A 14402-nucleotide genomic window follows, 5' to 3' on the forward strand; every position below is an offset into this window, starting at 1 on the left:
TCCATAGCAGAGACTTACTGAGGCACACGAGAGGATTGTCTCCACGCAGGCCTCCACATCTTTTGGCAGCAACCGAAATCCTTCCCGAAGCAGCGCAGTCGGTGCGAAAACAGCTCACGGCTTCCTTCCCCCTCTGAACATTTCTTAGAAGCAGTCACTGGGCAGCACAAGGCAGCAAACCTGAATCGGCCGAACTTCCCAAATTGCCACCAACCATTAGCGTGCCGACCGCAATTCTGCCGAGAGCGAAACCTCTTCCAAATTTTGTGGGACTAAACTACCTGGCTCGGTGCTTTGCCTTGGGAAGAGGGAGCTCTGGGCTCGCTGTGCGGGCACCCGCATCACCTGTAGGATCTGTCGAGTAGGATCGTCCTCCAAGGGTGCTGAGAGAGGGATTCGTGGTTAGCACAGGAGAGGGAGACCCTACACTCGAAGCACCATGAACTTTGCCAGAACCAGCAGTGAATCTGAAGCCAGGCAGTGATTCTGCCACAGCCGGGATGTCATTTTTGTGGTTGCCAAACGGCACAGAGGAGGAAGAGACCAATGCTTCCATGCACGCACAGTACTCACAGGGACATCAGCAAAAAACACAGCGGCTGCACGGAGCTGGGCTGGGGGCTTGGAAGCCACAGGACAGCCCAGAAGGATCTGAGTTTTCAACACAGCTAAAAGAGCAGAGGGAACTAAAGTGCTGGGAGGGTCTCCTTGGTCTCCAAGCACATCTCCCGTGATCGGACTGCTGCTGCCAAAGCGCTAGGAGCATTCAAAGGCCATCTTTCATGGATCACAAAGCTCACATTTTGGAGCTCTCAAGACTTGGGGTCGGGTGACTTGGAGCATGATGTCAGCGGCAAGCGAGCAAACACAACCGTCTTTTTCCCCATGAGTGTTGGTGGAGACTCTGGGCTGCTAGTAAAAGAGAAGTTTTAGGTTTTTCTTTATGCTTCTTGCCTTGACCTCCACCAAGTCCAAGAAGAAACTTGGCTGGCCGAAAGAAAAATGCCTCGTTGTGAAATCCACTGCTGTTCAAAGTCCTCCATGCAGGACTTCAAAGCAAAGCTGACATTTAATGGCACTTGGCAGCCACTCAGAGCACCCAGAGCTTGGGCAAAGAGACTTCTTCAAGTTGGTAGGACCTGCTTAAATGAGGAAGGGTCAAAACCATGGGTTGAAATACTTAAGAGTGGCAGGGAAAGATGAGAAGAAAGAACTTTTTCTTGTCTATTGTGTACTGGACGCTAACTAAAAAAAACCCACATCGCATTTCCAAAATGATACATGAGTTAAGAATGCGCAGAATATCCATCCCCGACCTCTGATTAGTTTGCTTTGGCATTTACAGTTTTCACAATGCTGGATTTTATCTTCAGGGAAAACACAAGGCTGCTTCATGTGAATCGCTAGCAACCAACTGCCGAGAATGGTAACAACGGGGAAAAGGCGAAGGATTTCAGATAACCAGAATGCCTTATCAGCACCCAGGAAATGGGAAAAAAAACCACCATTATTAACATTGCTGAGGAAACCCGAGCGTTTCAGAGCAATCAGAAAGAACATTATTAATTTAAGAAACCAACGAACAATCCTTACATCAATCCCTGCAGCAAAGATTTCTTTTTTAGATTGGATAATCGTCACCTTATTTCCCCAAAGTTCCTAAAGATACTGGGAGATTAAAATATAAAAGTAAGGGCTTTTGGAAACGTTACCCAGTGTCTCACAAATGTGATACTCTCAATTTTCCAAATAGCATGGAGAGGAAGCACAGACATGCTCACTTTTCTTTTAAAACAACGGATTCTGTTGAGAATTGTTGAGGGCTACGCACACTCTGGCAGTCATCAGAAAATATAATCCAGGAAATGCAAATGGAAAAGAGGAATATAATATTATTTTTTTAAAAAAGAAGATCATTGAAAGTACACATCAGCTTTAAAAATTGAGCACTTGAAACCATTTTTAATATTTTAAAGCATTTTGCATCTCTAAGCATGTTAGAGCTCTAACAGAGCCACTCTTCCCATGTTTCAGCCGTCTCTGGAGGGACTGAAGGCAGGCATGGGAGAGTTCAGTATTTCGTGACCTCCTCCTGCTGCAGCAACCACAAAGAGCTAATTAGCGTCGCAGTTAGAGCTGTGATTTAGATATATCTTTATGTACTTACACGACTCTTAATACCACCGTGTGTGAAGGGCTTCACAAGCCTTGCTCTTGTAAGGGCTGGCTGATTAACAGCACCAAAGGCACCGGCAGCAATTGTGCCTAACCTGTGTTTAGTTTGCGCGTTGCCATTTTTTGAACCTGGAAGCAAGATCCGCACCTGAAAGCCTCTATTTTCTTCTGTCAAATGAAAGTTGTGCTTTCTTCCTGCACAGATTGCTTGCCAGCAATTTTAAATTACTATTTTCACAACACCTCTGTCTAGCAGGGAGGTACTGTCATCACCACGTCCCAGAAGAAGAGCCAAGATCCCAGGCAGCTGGGTAATTTGTCTGAAATCACAAATCAAGGCAGTGATAAAAAGCATTTTGAAGCCTGCATCTCTCTTCATCAGCTCACCAACTCACCTCTCTGCTACAAAACACCGATAGCTTTCATATTTGAGATTGGATTATTTCTGAAGCCGTGACCCACCAGCGGAAAGCCCCGCATATCCCCGAGTGTCCCCGCAGCCAAATCCAGTCCCTGCTCTGAAAATCCACGTTAGAACCAACACTGGGGGCTTGATGCGAATGCAAAGAGATGCCGTCCCTTTCTGATAATGTTGATCCCTCCTCCAACTTGTGCTCGGCTTCTGCTTGATAAATAAAATTGATGGAAAACTCACCTCTAAGTAACACCAAGGGAAACCTTTATTCCCTCCTTTGCAACCTGCTCTTTGTACACCTTTAATTTAATTTAATCCGATTTAAATCTATGATGGCTTGGCCTAGTCTATGACCTGGCTAATTTGAAAAACTCTTTTCTTCTTTTACATCTCCCGCACAAAAGGCAGCATCCCCTCATCCAGCTCCTGCAGTGACGAGGTAGGAGGCTGGAAGTGCCAGCAGGAGTCTCGTGGGCGCCAGCAAAGTCTGACCACAGCCTCGTAGGCCCGAGTGCTTTGTGAGACACAGATGCACCAGCCCTGCTCTGGAAAGGTATCTCAGTACCTTGACGGAATGATTTAGTGAGCTGCTTATGAAGTTTTACTAAAGCAAAGAAGATACACCCCATTGCTCTCATCCTGTCGCACTGAAGAACTATCTGTGGGTAAATGTACAAGGAAAACCACAGCAAAAGCCTTAGATTATTAACAAATTGATCATTTGGGCTGATTTGTTCTTAAAGCCAAGTCTCAAACCCAAGACTGTCACCAATAATACAATAAGTAATAAATCCAATGGTAGCATTAAAGAACTGGTTTTGCAGCATTCAACTTCCGGGGTGCCGTTCAGCACACAGGAGGTGCCCTGGTTCTACTTGCAGACTTGCCGTTTAGAAATCAGTTAAGAACCATCCCAGAGCTTCCAGATGGTGAGATTCCATCTCATTGATCTCCTTATTACAGAAGCAATATTTCATTAATGACTACACCGGCCTGCCCCAACCCAGCTGCACTGAAAGCAGCCCCGGTCGGGAGAGGGAAAGCCTTTAACTGGGACAGACGAAGCCAGAGCTCACAGATCTTCCGACTCTACCCCAAACAAAATGAAATATTTAAGACCTAATACAATAACGTCTTTTTCACTTTAACGAAGTGCTGCCACTGGTGTGGCCACCGGGCATTGAGAGAGACAGGGAGAGCGAAACGTTTCTGCTACTAACCCCCAAATTTGTCAAGTTAAAGGTTTGTGAGATTTTAGATGCACAGGCTACGTAATGTCTTGAGGCTTCTTCCAGAGACAGTTGCTGAAATATTCAACCCATCTGGTAAAGTATTACTGAGAGACTGGGGATTTAGGATGACTCACCAGGCATCAGAGGAATTCATGATCAATTTTCTCTCCTATGGCCTATGAGATTTTAAGCACCAAGGAAGAAACACTCAGCAATCTCGAGAGCTAGCCTACCAGTTATTAAACTGGCATACCTGAGCACCCACCTCATCCCATAGCAGCTCTCCAAGGAAGCTCTCCCCACGCAATACACAGCTTCGGAAACAAGTTTCAGCAGCCGCCCAGTGCAGGAAGGTGGGGTCTGAAATCAGCCTTTGCTTCTCAGCTCTCTCTCTTGCTCATCACAACCGGGGGGAGACCATTAACGGTACAAACACAATGTCTGTATCGAGGAGCAACTGAAAAGGTTTCCACAGATCTAGAGCTGAAGAGCTCAATCAGATGTTAATGACCTCTGGTGAGCAAAAGGAGGGAGAGAAAAGAGCAGAAAGAAGAGAGCAGAAAGGCTCCCCACACCTCTCAGGAATCCCTGCAATGTGTTCCCATAAGTGACAGGCACATTCAGCAGTTCAGGTGGCTCTGCCTGAAGGTTATTGCCCCGCACACCTTTAATAAATGCATCGAGACACTCCAAAATATACTGCTACTGATTAACAAGAAGTGAGAATGACCAGGCAGGGAAAAATCCATCAGGATTTAACCTCATTGCTGCCTGTGTTTGCTTTATCGCCCCTCTTGCAAATTCCCGAGACGATTCCTAAAAGTTTGTGTGTTGTGGAGCCCAGGAGCACCACAAGTGGACAGAGTCACTCAATTAATACATTTGTACCTCTGCAGTGCGAGGAGGTGCTTAAAAGGCTCCAGCGTGGCAGCTAATGAATGAACACAGGCTACCTAGCCTCTCGCTTACAACTGTGCAGACATCACCCCTTACCTGCTCTGCAGAAACACTGCTCATTTGGCTTTGTTCTGAACAAAGCACACGGGGATGGGCGGCTCGTGAGGGCTGCGAGCGTTTTTCTCCAGCTCTTCCCCAGCTCCTCGGCTCCTCTGCTGATGCAGCTAACGAAGCAGGCCGGCGACGCTTGACATCACCTGATCCTCCACACCCGCCATTCAGAAATCCAGCCTGCCTTCCCGTCGCCACCTTCACCCTCCGCGCACTCAGGCGTGAAGCATTCCTGGCCTGCGTCCACGTTAATTTTCTACTTGACAGAACACAAATAGAAACCTGGTCTGGGGGAAAACTGATCATCTTGCCGCATAGTAATTAGCTTACAGCGGCGGGGGGGGGGGGGGGGGGGGTGGAACGGCGGCGGTGCCAGACCTCCACACCGCCGCGATAAGGCTGCTACGTCACGGGGCTGGAGCGAGGCTACAGCGAAATCTCGCTGCAGGGAGACATTAAACTACTGCTTCAGAAGATGAGGCGTGCCGGCGCGGATTTGGCTGCTGTTCCAGCCACCTCTCCAGTCTCGGAGTAAATTATCAATGAGGTGCGTTTCAAGGCAACCGGAGATGGTGTAGGCACAGGTGACAAAATGCCTGCACTTCAAAGGAAAAAAGGAAAGGGTGCTTATTAAAGGACCTCTGTGCGTTTGGTTTTAACAGGGCGAGCACCTGCGATAGGGGAATTCAATCTCATCCCCCACCCCTCCCGAACAAGCATCTTCTGCACAGAGATAAGGAGACAATCCTGTTGGTACAAGCCAAGCTAGCCTGCTTTTCCGATGCCAGCATAAACAGATAATGCTGACAGACGTCACAGCAGATACTGCAGTTGAAAAAGCTCTTCCGTGCAAGAGCACTGTATTTATAGAGCTGGCTTTTACTGTTTGAAAAGTAATTTACAGTCTTTACAACACGTAAATACTTTGTCCGCTCATTCCCGGCCCTTGCCCTTGGAGTCACCAGCAGTCTCACCTAGGGCACCTCCGCTTTCAGATTCACTAAAGCAGGGAGCCAGCTCACCTGCTGCGAGCAGCGTGCTCTTCAAGGACAGTGAGTGAAACACCAACCCGTTAAGGATGACATGGCAGCATAAAGTTGCTGTCTGTCTCCTTTTGGCAGCCGATTTAAGACGGGTAGATAGAGGTAGAGACAGCTACTCGGCGGCTGGATACCTTCAGTTCCTTTGCTGTGAATAAAAGGAGTCCTCAGTCACAGCCCCACCTTGACTTGGTACGTAAAACTTGGATTACAGAGGTAAAACAAAAAAGCCAAGTACTGTCACTGTTAGATGCCACTGGTACTAAACCTGCTGATCTCTGCTGTCTCCACAGTAAGTACAGGTGGAGGGAGCTGCTTGTGCTGAAATATACCCGGTGCCGATAGGGCTCTGCACATGCCAGTGCTGTAAAGCTTAGAGGAAAGTGGCTGTCACACAGAGAAGTTGTGTGTAAATATGTGAAGGGCACAGAGAGGCAGTGCCGGACAGTACAACCAGTGTTTTGAGACGATACCATTGGAAATGTACGTGTACAATCAGTGGCTATCCTTGAGGCAGGAGGGGACACATCCTTTAAAACAAAACAAAAAAACCCCACACATCAATATTACACCCAGAGTCAAAGCAAGGCATTTCGGTGCCAGGACAGGATGTTGGTTTGGCACAGCCCCAACCCTTCTCACAAAGAGAAGCATGCGATTAAGGACTTGGCAAGGAGCTAGCAAAGCATAACAGCCCAGATCGTGCTCGGAGCCAGGGGAGCGTAGCGTAAAGCCAGGCTGCCTGGGCACGGGCAAGCTGTGACGCATGGATGTCTCGTGCTCATTTATTGCTAAACTGTGTGTTGGCACCGGCTGGCCAGAGCAGCTCAGGTATCTGCCAGGGCGCTGGGCCATTCCAGGGGCATTAAGTCCTTGGGAGGGAGCTTGAGTGTGTGTGTGTGTGTGCTGCTGCCATCGCTGCGCTGCCACGTTCACCCATGTTCACCCTTCTGTCTCTGTAGACCTGCTGCTGATAGTGTCTGTCCAGATTTCCTAGATGGCTGAAGTGAACGACACATGCGTTAGAAGAACAGAAACATTTGGGATGGGAACTTCCCCAGAGCTGCACCTGCATCCACATTATTTAAGTTCACAACTGTTATTTGAAAAGGAAGTAGGGAAACATTCCTGCTACATGTTTTTCAGTATCATGTGTAACTATCGCACACTGAAGAGGAAGGTCTCAGTCTTGAAATTTTATTTTTCAGATGCTTCAAGTAATTGGCAAGCACTGGCTTCAATCTCTCTGGTCATCATTACTGCAAAAGCCAGCCACCAAAATGAGAGGATGACAACAGAACAATCAAGTCGATGCTTAGAGGAAAAACAAAGGCTCCATAATGGAGGAATTTGTGTAAGTACATCAAGGCAGGAGCTTTATGCTTCTGTCATCTTGGGGGGAGGACTCTGGACTTCCAATATTTAAAAACGTTATATACTACGTTCACATGCTCATCACTGGTGCTGTTTTAAAGAAAGTGTAATTCTTTAAACACATGACTTTCCTGAAACCAAAGCACTACAGTGAAAAACACAGGCCCAGCTATCTTACCTTGGGTCACTAGTGTGTGCATCCCCGTACGACTGCCTGAAGTACTTGCTACACGACGAGGGTCAGATGGGGCTAGTTATGGGATGCCGAGCAGCAAAGTCAAAATAACGGTAACAGGAATACTCAGGGAGACAACGGGAAAGGTTTTAAAGAGGGCTGCCCTTCACCCACCGTTACTTAGGCTGAAGGATGACTTCTCCCAAGCTCAAGGTAAGCCAGCGAGGCATTACAACCAACACTAGAAAGCTCGCGGAAAGGGATGGGGAGAGAAGTTTATCAGTTGTTGCAGGCAGACAGACTGGCAAGGCAGCAAGTCCCTCGAGGCTATCGGATACAAAGGCACTCTCTCTGACTTTAGAAGTCCTTGAGCAACACGCGGCTGGAGAGCAAGACGACGTCTGTACGCTCACCCGATCTTTACTCCCCTCCCCAGACACCCAGCATCGGCAGTGTCAGAAATGACATATTGATCTGCCCCGCTGCAGCACACTCATGTCCTGACGGAGGCAGAGTCTGGAGCAAAGACGTTGCAAGTTGGATCAAAGAACAACAGGTACGAGGGCTGCGCTGCGCTTATGCCGCAGGCTGGGAGGAACACGGGTAACAAGCACAGAGCTCATTTGTTTGCTCTAAATCATCCTCTGAACGCTGTGCAGCTTCTGACAAAAAAAAAAAAAACGTACTGGTTGAGTCACTGCATGCAACTGCTCCTCACTGACTCCCAAAAGCAAGTGCCAAGACCTATGGGCTGCAAAATGGGAGATGCACATCGAGCTCTCCAAAATCCCACCCTAAATAAACAGATACCTGTCCGCCGCTTGAATGGTCCCCAGAAGTCCCCAGAAGGGACTGGAGCAGCATCATCCTTCCAAAAGGAGAGAAAATGCTGAATGCAGAACTCGAGCACCTAGTTATTGCCAAAAACGAAGAAGCAGTTACAAATTCAACAAGCTTACTGGCCCATCCACCGGTCTCAAACACCAAGGTTGTTTTTTTTTTTTTTTCCTCCACATTTTCAGCACCTAAAGACATGTGGATATCAGAGGAGGAACGTGTTTAAAATTGTTTTAGTGTAATTTAGGTTTTGGGGGGGCTTTATTAAAGGGGAAAAAGATGCAAATTCCAAGCAGGTACAAGTAGAAGCAAAAACAAAACAAAAAAAAAAACACACAAAAAGCAAAAAACACACAAAAAACCACACACCACCACCACCAACAACAAAAAAACAACAAGAGGCAAAGAAAACACACATGCAATTACAAATGCTGGAAAATGGAAAAACAGACATTTCAGATCAGACCTCCCCAGAGCTCTGAATAATAGAGTGATGCCTCCAGGGTCTACCATTCAGCTACCCAAGCCTGCATACTAATATACTACTCACATCAGAAGAGTAGAAAGGCACCACTCATGCAGAAAATTACCTTAAATGAGCAACGACTTCATGATAAACAAGCTGCTTGCTTTTTTACTTTGCTCTTTGATTTAGGTGGTGGGGGGCACCTCCTCCCTACCACTAAGGAGCAGAGAGCACGCTGCTGGCTCTGCACAGAAACCCTGCCAAGCAGGCCCCCAAACCGCCCCGTTGTTGCAAATGTTTAATTCTGGTTTGTTTGGTCAAACACCCAGGGCTGAGACTGCAGTCACCAGCATCCAGGAGGCAAGCTTTGAAAAGAGCATTCGGAGAATCTGCACGTTGGCAGTACCAGAGGTATCACCACAGCATCATGTAAAACACGAAGGGAGAATATCCAGGGCTTTTCTTGTTTCCCATGCCATCGGTACCCGAATTTCCCCATGTAGTGCCAGAATCCAAACTGCCCGTCCTAACCTGGCTCGCAAATGCTCGTCTTGCCTTGCAAATGCACTCCTAGTGCATTTGTCATTGATTCTATAGTCAATTAAATGCAGTTCTCCCACCGGCCCTCTTCAAATGAAGTGATATTTAACTAGATACTCCACGAGGCAGCTGCTGTACAGCCGAGCTTGCTTTGTGCATCATTCCCCGGTTCATTGCCTGCGATGACTCCTGGGTGCCTGATGCAGGGGACCTCAGATTTTCCTTTGTTTGAGAGTAACCTTGCATGGTTTTACATACTGTTGTAAAGGCGATCCTTTTAAATCCTGCTGCATCTTTTGCCTTGTCTGCTTGTAGATTAAACATCTCCAAGAGCAAAGAGACAGATTTTGAGGAGGCAGGTTCAGCTGAACCTGTTTACCCCAAGAACAGCAAGAACAAAATACTGTGGAAAGAGTCTGCTGGGAAACACTGACATTTTTTTGCTAGGAGTACAAACTAATGTACTCTGAAGGAGCGCAGGAACTGATGGCGTTCATTTGCACAGTCCTGGTTTGTATGTGCTTGAAAAGGAAAATCTGCTAACTGCTTCACGAGCACCTCAGCTCCTGGCACAGGGAGAGGTCCTCACCCTGCTCTGCTTAGGGCGAGCGCAGCTGATGAGATGCAGGATGCTCCCCAGCCTACAGGGTGAAACCCGTAAACCAGGGAGCAGAGTTACTGCTTCTGTACCAGCCTCCAGAAGTGGGCAAAGTGCGCTGGAGATAAGTCTGCCTTAAGCCAGAAGTAATTCTTGGCTGAAGCAGCGGTTGAAAAGGTGGACTGCGAACCTGCATCAAAATTTGGGTTGTAAACACGACAAAAGATGAAACCCACGACTTGACGAATTCCAAACCCAAAGCCTTGGCTAAAAACAAGCTTTAAGCCCTTAACCCCTGTGCAGGCTTGAAAAGGAGGATTACCACTTGTGGGCAGTGTGAGAACACTGGCGGTCAGAGAGGAAGATTCCTAAGAAAGAAAACTATATTTATTTTTAAATCCCTAAAAACTGCAATTGCTCACAGTTCTGATTCAAGTCTATTTATACCGCTGCGTATTACAAGTCGCTTGCATGGAAGTCACCTCCATTTCCTCATGACTCTGATCTCTAAATACTTCCTGCCTAAGCCAGCCTCACAATTTGTGGGTATTTTTTCCCCGGTTGTTTGGGTTTTATAAACTAGGGGATTGTTTGGGTTGAGGTTGGAGAAAGAGTTGCTGAGGATGGAGGGAGCACAAAAGGTATCCCCATACATTCAACCCCTGTGTCATGTTTGTCTTACTGGTTCTTCCTCGGCCCACTCTAAGGAAAGCTCCTGCAGATGAAGACAGGAAAAAACACGATGGAGCACACGCTAGCAAGGAAAGCATGCACGGAACGGTCAGACGGATACACTCCTCTGAATTGACCGGATTTTCAAAACTTAAACAGAAAAACAACAAGGTATCTCAGTGCAGCACTGCCTGGAGACTGTGGAATGTCCATATACACAAAGCCTTAACGAATGAAGATAGCTGAACGTGTTTTAGGAAGTGGGAACCTGGGACAGATGCAAGCCAGACTAAAGTCTCTGGTGTGTATTATACAGAAGTAAGGCCACACGACTATATATTTTATGAAACTATATACTTGTATATAAATTTATAAAAATATAAAAGCTTCCTTCCAAAACATGCTTTCAGAATGCTGTTTTTTGCAGCAGTGTCCTTGCTTAAGAACAGCAGTATTCCTGTTCATGCCCGTACCAAAATCCCAGTTAAGACAGTATCAAGCCTATTTTCAATGCTGTTACATTCTTAAACCTGCAAAAGTGAAGTTCGTTAAGAACTAGGGGATTGTACACAGTAGCTATTCCATAGCACCAACCCACTAGCACGGGTTTATCCTTGGCTTCTCCCAAAGCCACCTAATTAATTTTTTTTTTCAAAGGCCATCAATCTAAAGCAGACAAACATCACAGAGGCAATTCATTAACATCCCCGTATTTCCACTTATCTTGGGCCACTTCTTCTCTTATTAATAGCTAATAAGATTGGCGTTTCTAAAAATATCCAACCAGCAATGGAAGTAAAACTCCGGGGAGCCCTAGCAATCCCCATCAATCCTCGCAGCACTTCAGAGCCTCGTCCTATGGTCTCCTGAGTACACCTTGCCAGTTGGCAATCTCCGAGGCAGCCCATGAATCAACATCCAATATGAACTCTGAGGCACTGATTACTCGAGTAATTTATTACTTCGAAGGTGACCAAAAGGCTATTTACATGAGCAAATCAAGATACTTCAGAGTACCATCGAATGTGCCCTGAAACTTTACCTCTGATTTCTGTGCCAGCTCAGTTTCTCTCCCCTTAACGCTTTCCCTTGCAGGTGAATTTGACACCGGTATGATGCATCAGATTTACTTTTAGAAAGTTCTGAACCTCCGTAACTGCAAAAGGCAAAGGCACAGTTTCCTTAAACACATGAGACAGTGTGCTCGAGCAGCACCAACAGACTGGGAGATGAGTCACCGACTATAATGAACGATTTTATCTCTCGTGGAGACTACAGAAAACAGGTGGTATTAGTTTAATTTCTATTCACAGCCTTGTGATTGTGGATTCCTGACTGCTGCAGCATGCATAGGAGAAAGATGCTGGGATCAGTCACCCCAAGCTGATTATTATGGTCCTAGCGATCTTAATCAGGAGGCAATCATGACTTACTCACTTGTCTCCCATTTACATGTTTGTATCAAGTGATTTTACAGTACTGCCTGATACAGAATATAAAAATGTGAACACGGTGAAATACGCCACTGACTCACTGCTGAGGGGGAAGGAATTTTTGCCCTCGTGGAAGCAAGAAATGGGAAAGTGCAAGACACGACGCCTGACCCAGCGAAGGGGACATGCGAGCTTGCAGGGAAGCGAAATACTGTTTAATTAAGAGCATTGACTGGGTTACACGTGGGAAGGAAGCGGAGTCAGAGGGGAAAAGATTGTGACTGAAGTCCTCTGGGGTGCCTGGACAAAAGAAAATTGGCTCTGGCGGCTAACACGCTCCTCCACGGAGAGAGGTTTCCTAGCAAGTGGTTTCCTAGCTCTAATGGCCACAGCCCGAGATGTCAGGAAGTGTTGGCTGCCGCCTTCATCAGGAAGGGCAGCAAACCACCTGGACAGGAGAGAGATGTTGCTGCTGTAACCTCGCTAAAAACAGATTAGCCATGCTTTTTTTTTTATTTCTTTCCTGTTTTTCGTAACAATTGTGACAGCACTGCTTGTTTTGGATGTTGTACATCAATACTTTCATCTGAACTGACCTTAACCTGCCTTGAACTAAATGCATTTCCGAGGTAACTTCAAGCCACGCTTCAGTCCAAGGCTGTGGCAAAGAACCTGCCAGAGACTCCTGGAGCCCTCTGGACATACCTGGCTCCCCGATTCCTTCTCTACAGGGTGAGCAGACCCCAGAGCAGCTGCATGACTCCTGGCGTGGAGAGAGGAAAACATCTTCAGTGATGGGCAGAGCAGAGCAAGGCTCCCTGGCAGCAGCAGGGCACCAGGGGACACCCTGCCGCTCGGGGGCCCAAGGAAACGTGCTGCCCTAAATTAATCAGTAGGAGAAGCCAGGGTAGGGAACAGTCGCAGATGATGACTGCTGCTGATTTCTAACCAGAGCTGAACCTGAATCTTAGAGATGAGCCCTAACCTGTAGCCAATAATCACAATCCTTTGTAAAGCCTTACCTGAAAACCTCACGCATTTCTTTTGGAAGAAATGAAAGAGAGGAGAAAAGTATTTCTAATTTGCAAAATAATAATTGTCAGAGTACAGAAACTCAGCCATTCACTTCTGTTACTTTACCAGCAGAGCCTCGGGAAGGTTTTGGTCCAGAAGGACTAGCACTGACCCACACAGTTCTCTGGCAGAGAGCATGCATCAGCATGCATCGGGGACCATTCCCTGAAGAGGCAGTTTGGATGTTCTGGCACTATTTAATTAACTAGTACTGATGTAGCCCTTGAATGCCAGACTGGAAAATACTGTTGAAGAAAGGACACTTAAAGAAAACACTGCAACAAAGCATTAATAAAAACATGTAGTACTAATGAGATAGGGAGCCCTGCGAGAGACATCTTGAAAGCAGATTTCCCTTCCAGGCTTCTCTCTAGACAGTAGTGAAAATTTTGCAGTATGTTGGAGACCTAACCTCTCAATGGCTTCTCAGATTTAAAATCTATTCCGAAACCAAAAGCAGCAAAAACAAGTTCATCCTCCGATGCAGAAAGAACTTCTGTCTGCATTTGTATTTCAGATAAAAGTTACAGGAGAACCGAAATTCAAGTGAAACCATCTCCAAGGAAACAGCTGGAAAACTTCTGTTCTTTGCAGATGCAGTAGTATTCTGTTATAGAGACAAATTGTACCGTATCGTACTTTGCAGTCCAGGAAAAAAAAATATTAAAAATCACAGACAAGGCCTTAGTAAGATGACACAAATTGTGCACACAGCAAGACAGACTTCTTGCACTGCATTTCAATGCAAAGACTACATTCTTCATATCAGATTGCTAAAATACAGCTAAAATTAGTAACGTGAATGCTTCAACAGATCATTTTTTAGCAATTGCTATGTGTTTTCTGTTCTTGATGAACTAAATGTTCTTCATCACAGAGAGATTGTGGCTGCCTCTCTCCATGAATCCCAAACCAAGACGTTACTGGCAAAAAAAAAAACAAAAAACAAAAAAACAACATTTCCACTTGAGGAGCTACCTGGTACGGACATTTCTTAACCAAATGAAATTCCCATTTCAAATTTTCAAACTGACTCCTGTGCAGCAGCCATAGGGAAACACGACCGGCCTGTGTCTTAAGAAAAGAAGGAACAGGGAATCTAGAGAACACAGAATTATCTTGAAGCATCTGGCTACTGCCTGCGCATTGTCCTCACTCAGGCTCTGGCCCTTGTCACAAGTACTTGTTGAGACAGCTCACTTCAGCTATCCTACACCCCGTGACATGACACAGCTGGAAACACACACACAGGCTGTTCGCTTCAGCACTCGGCAGCTTGGATCAGATCTGTGGTTTGCTGCTTTTCAGTGGTTTTTGGTGGGGAGGGAGAGGATTATTGTTTTTTTAAAAGGCCTAAGTTACA

General features: G+C 46.4%; 1 protein-coding gene across 1 annotated transcript in view; it reads right to left on the minus strand.

Moving 5' to 3' along the window:
* ELP3 (elongator acetyltransferase complex subunit 3) overlaps positions 1-14402 on the minus strand; it is an 84713-nt gene that overhangs the window by 4032 nt on the left and 66279 nt on the right. The window lies entirely within an intron of this gene.

Source organism: Cygnus atratus, chromosome 3 (genome assembly GCF_013377495.2).
Source record: "Cygnus atratus isolate AKBS03 ecotype Queensland, Australia chromosome 3, CAtr_DNAZoo_HiC_assembly, whole genome shotgun sequence".
Classification (NCBI taxonomy): Eukaryota; Metazoa; Chordata; class Aves; order Anseriformes; family Anatidae; genus Cygnus; species Cygnus atratus.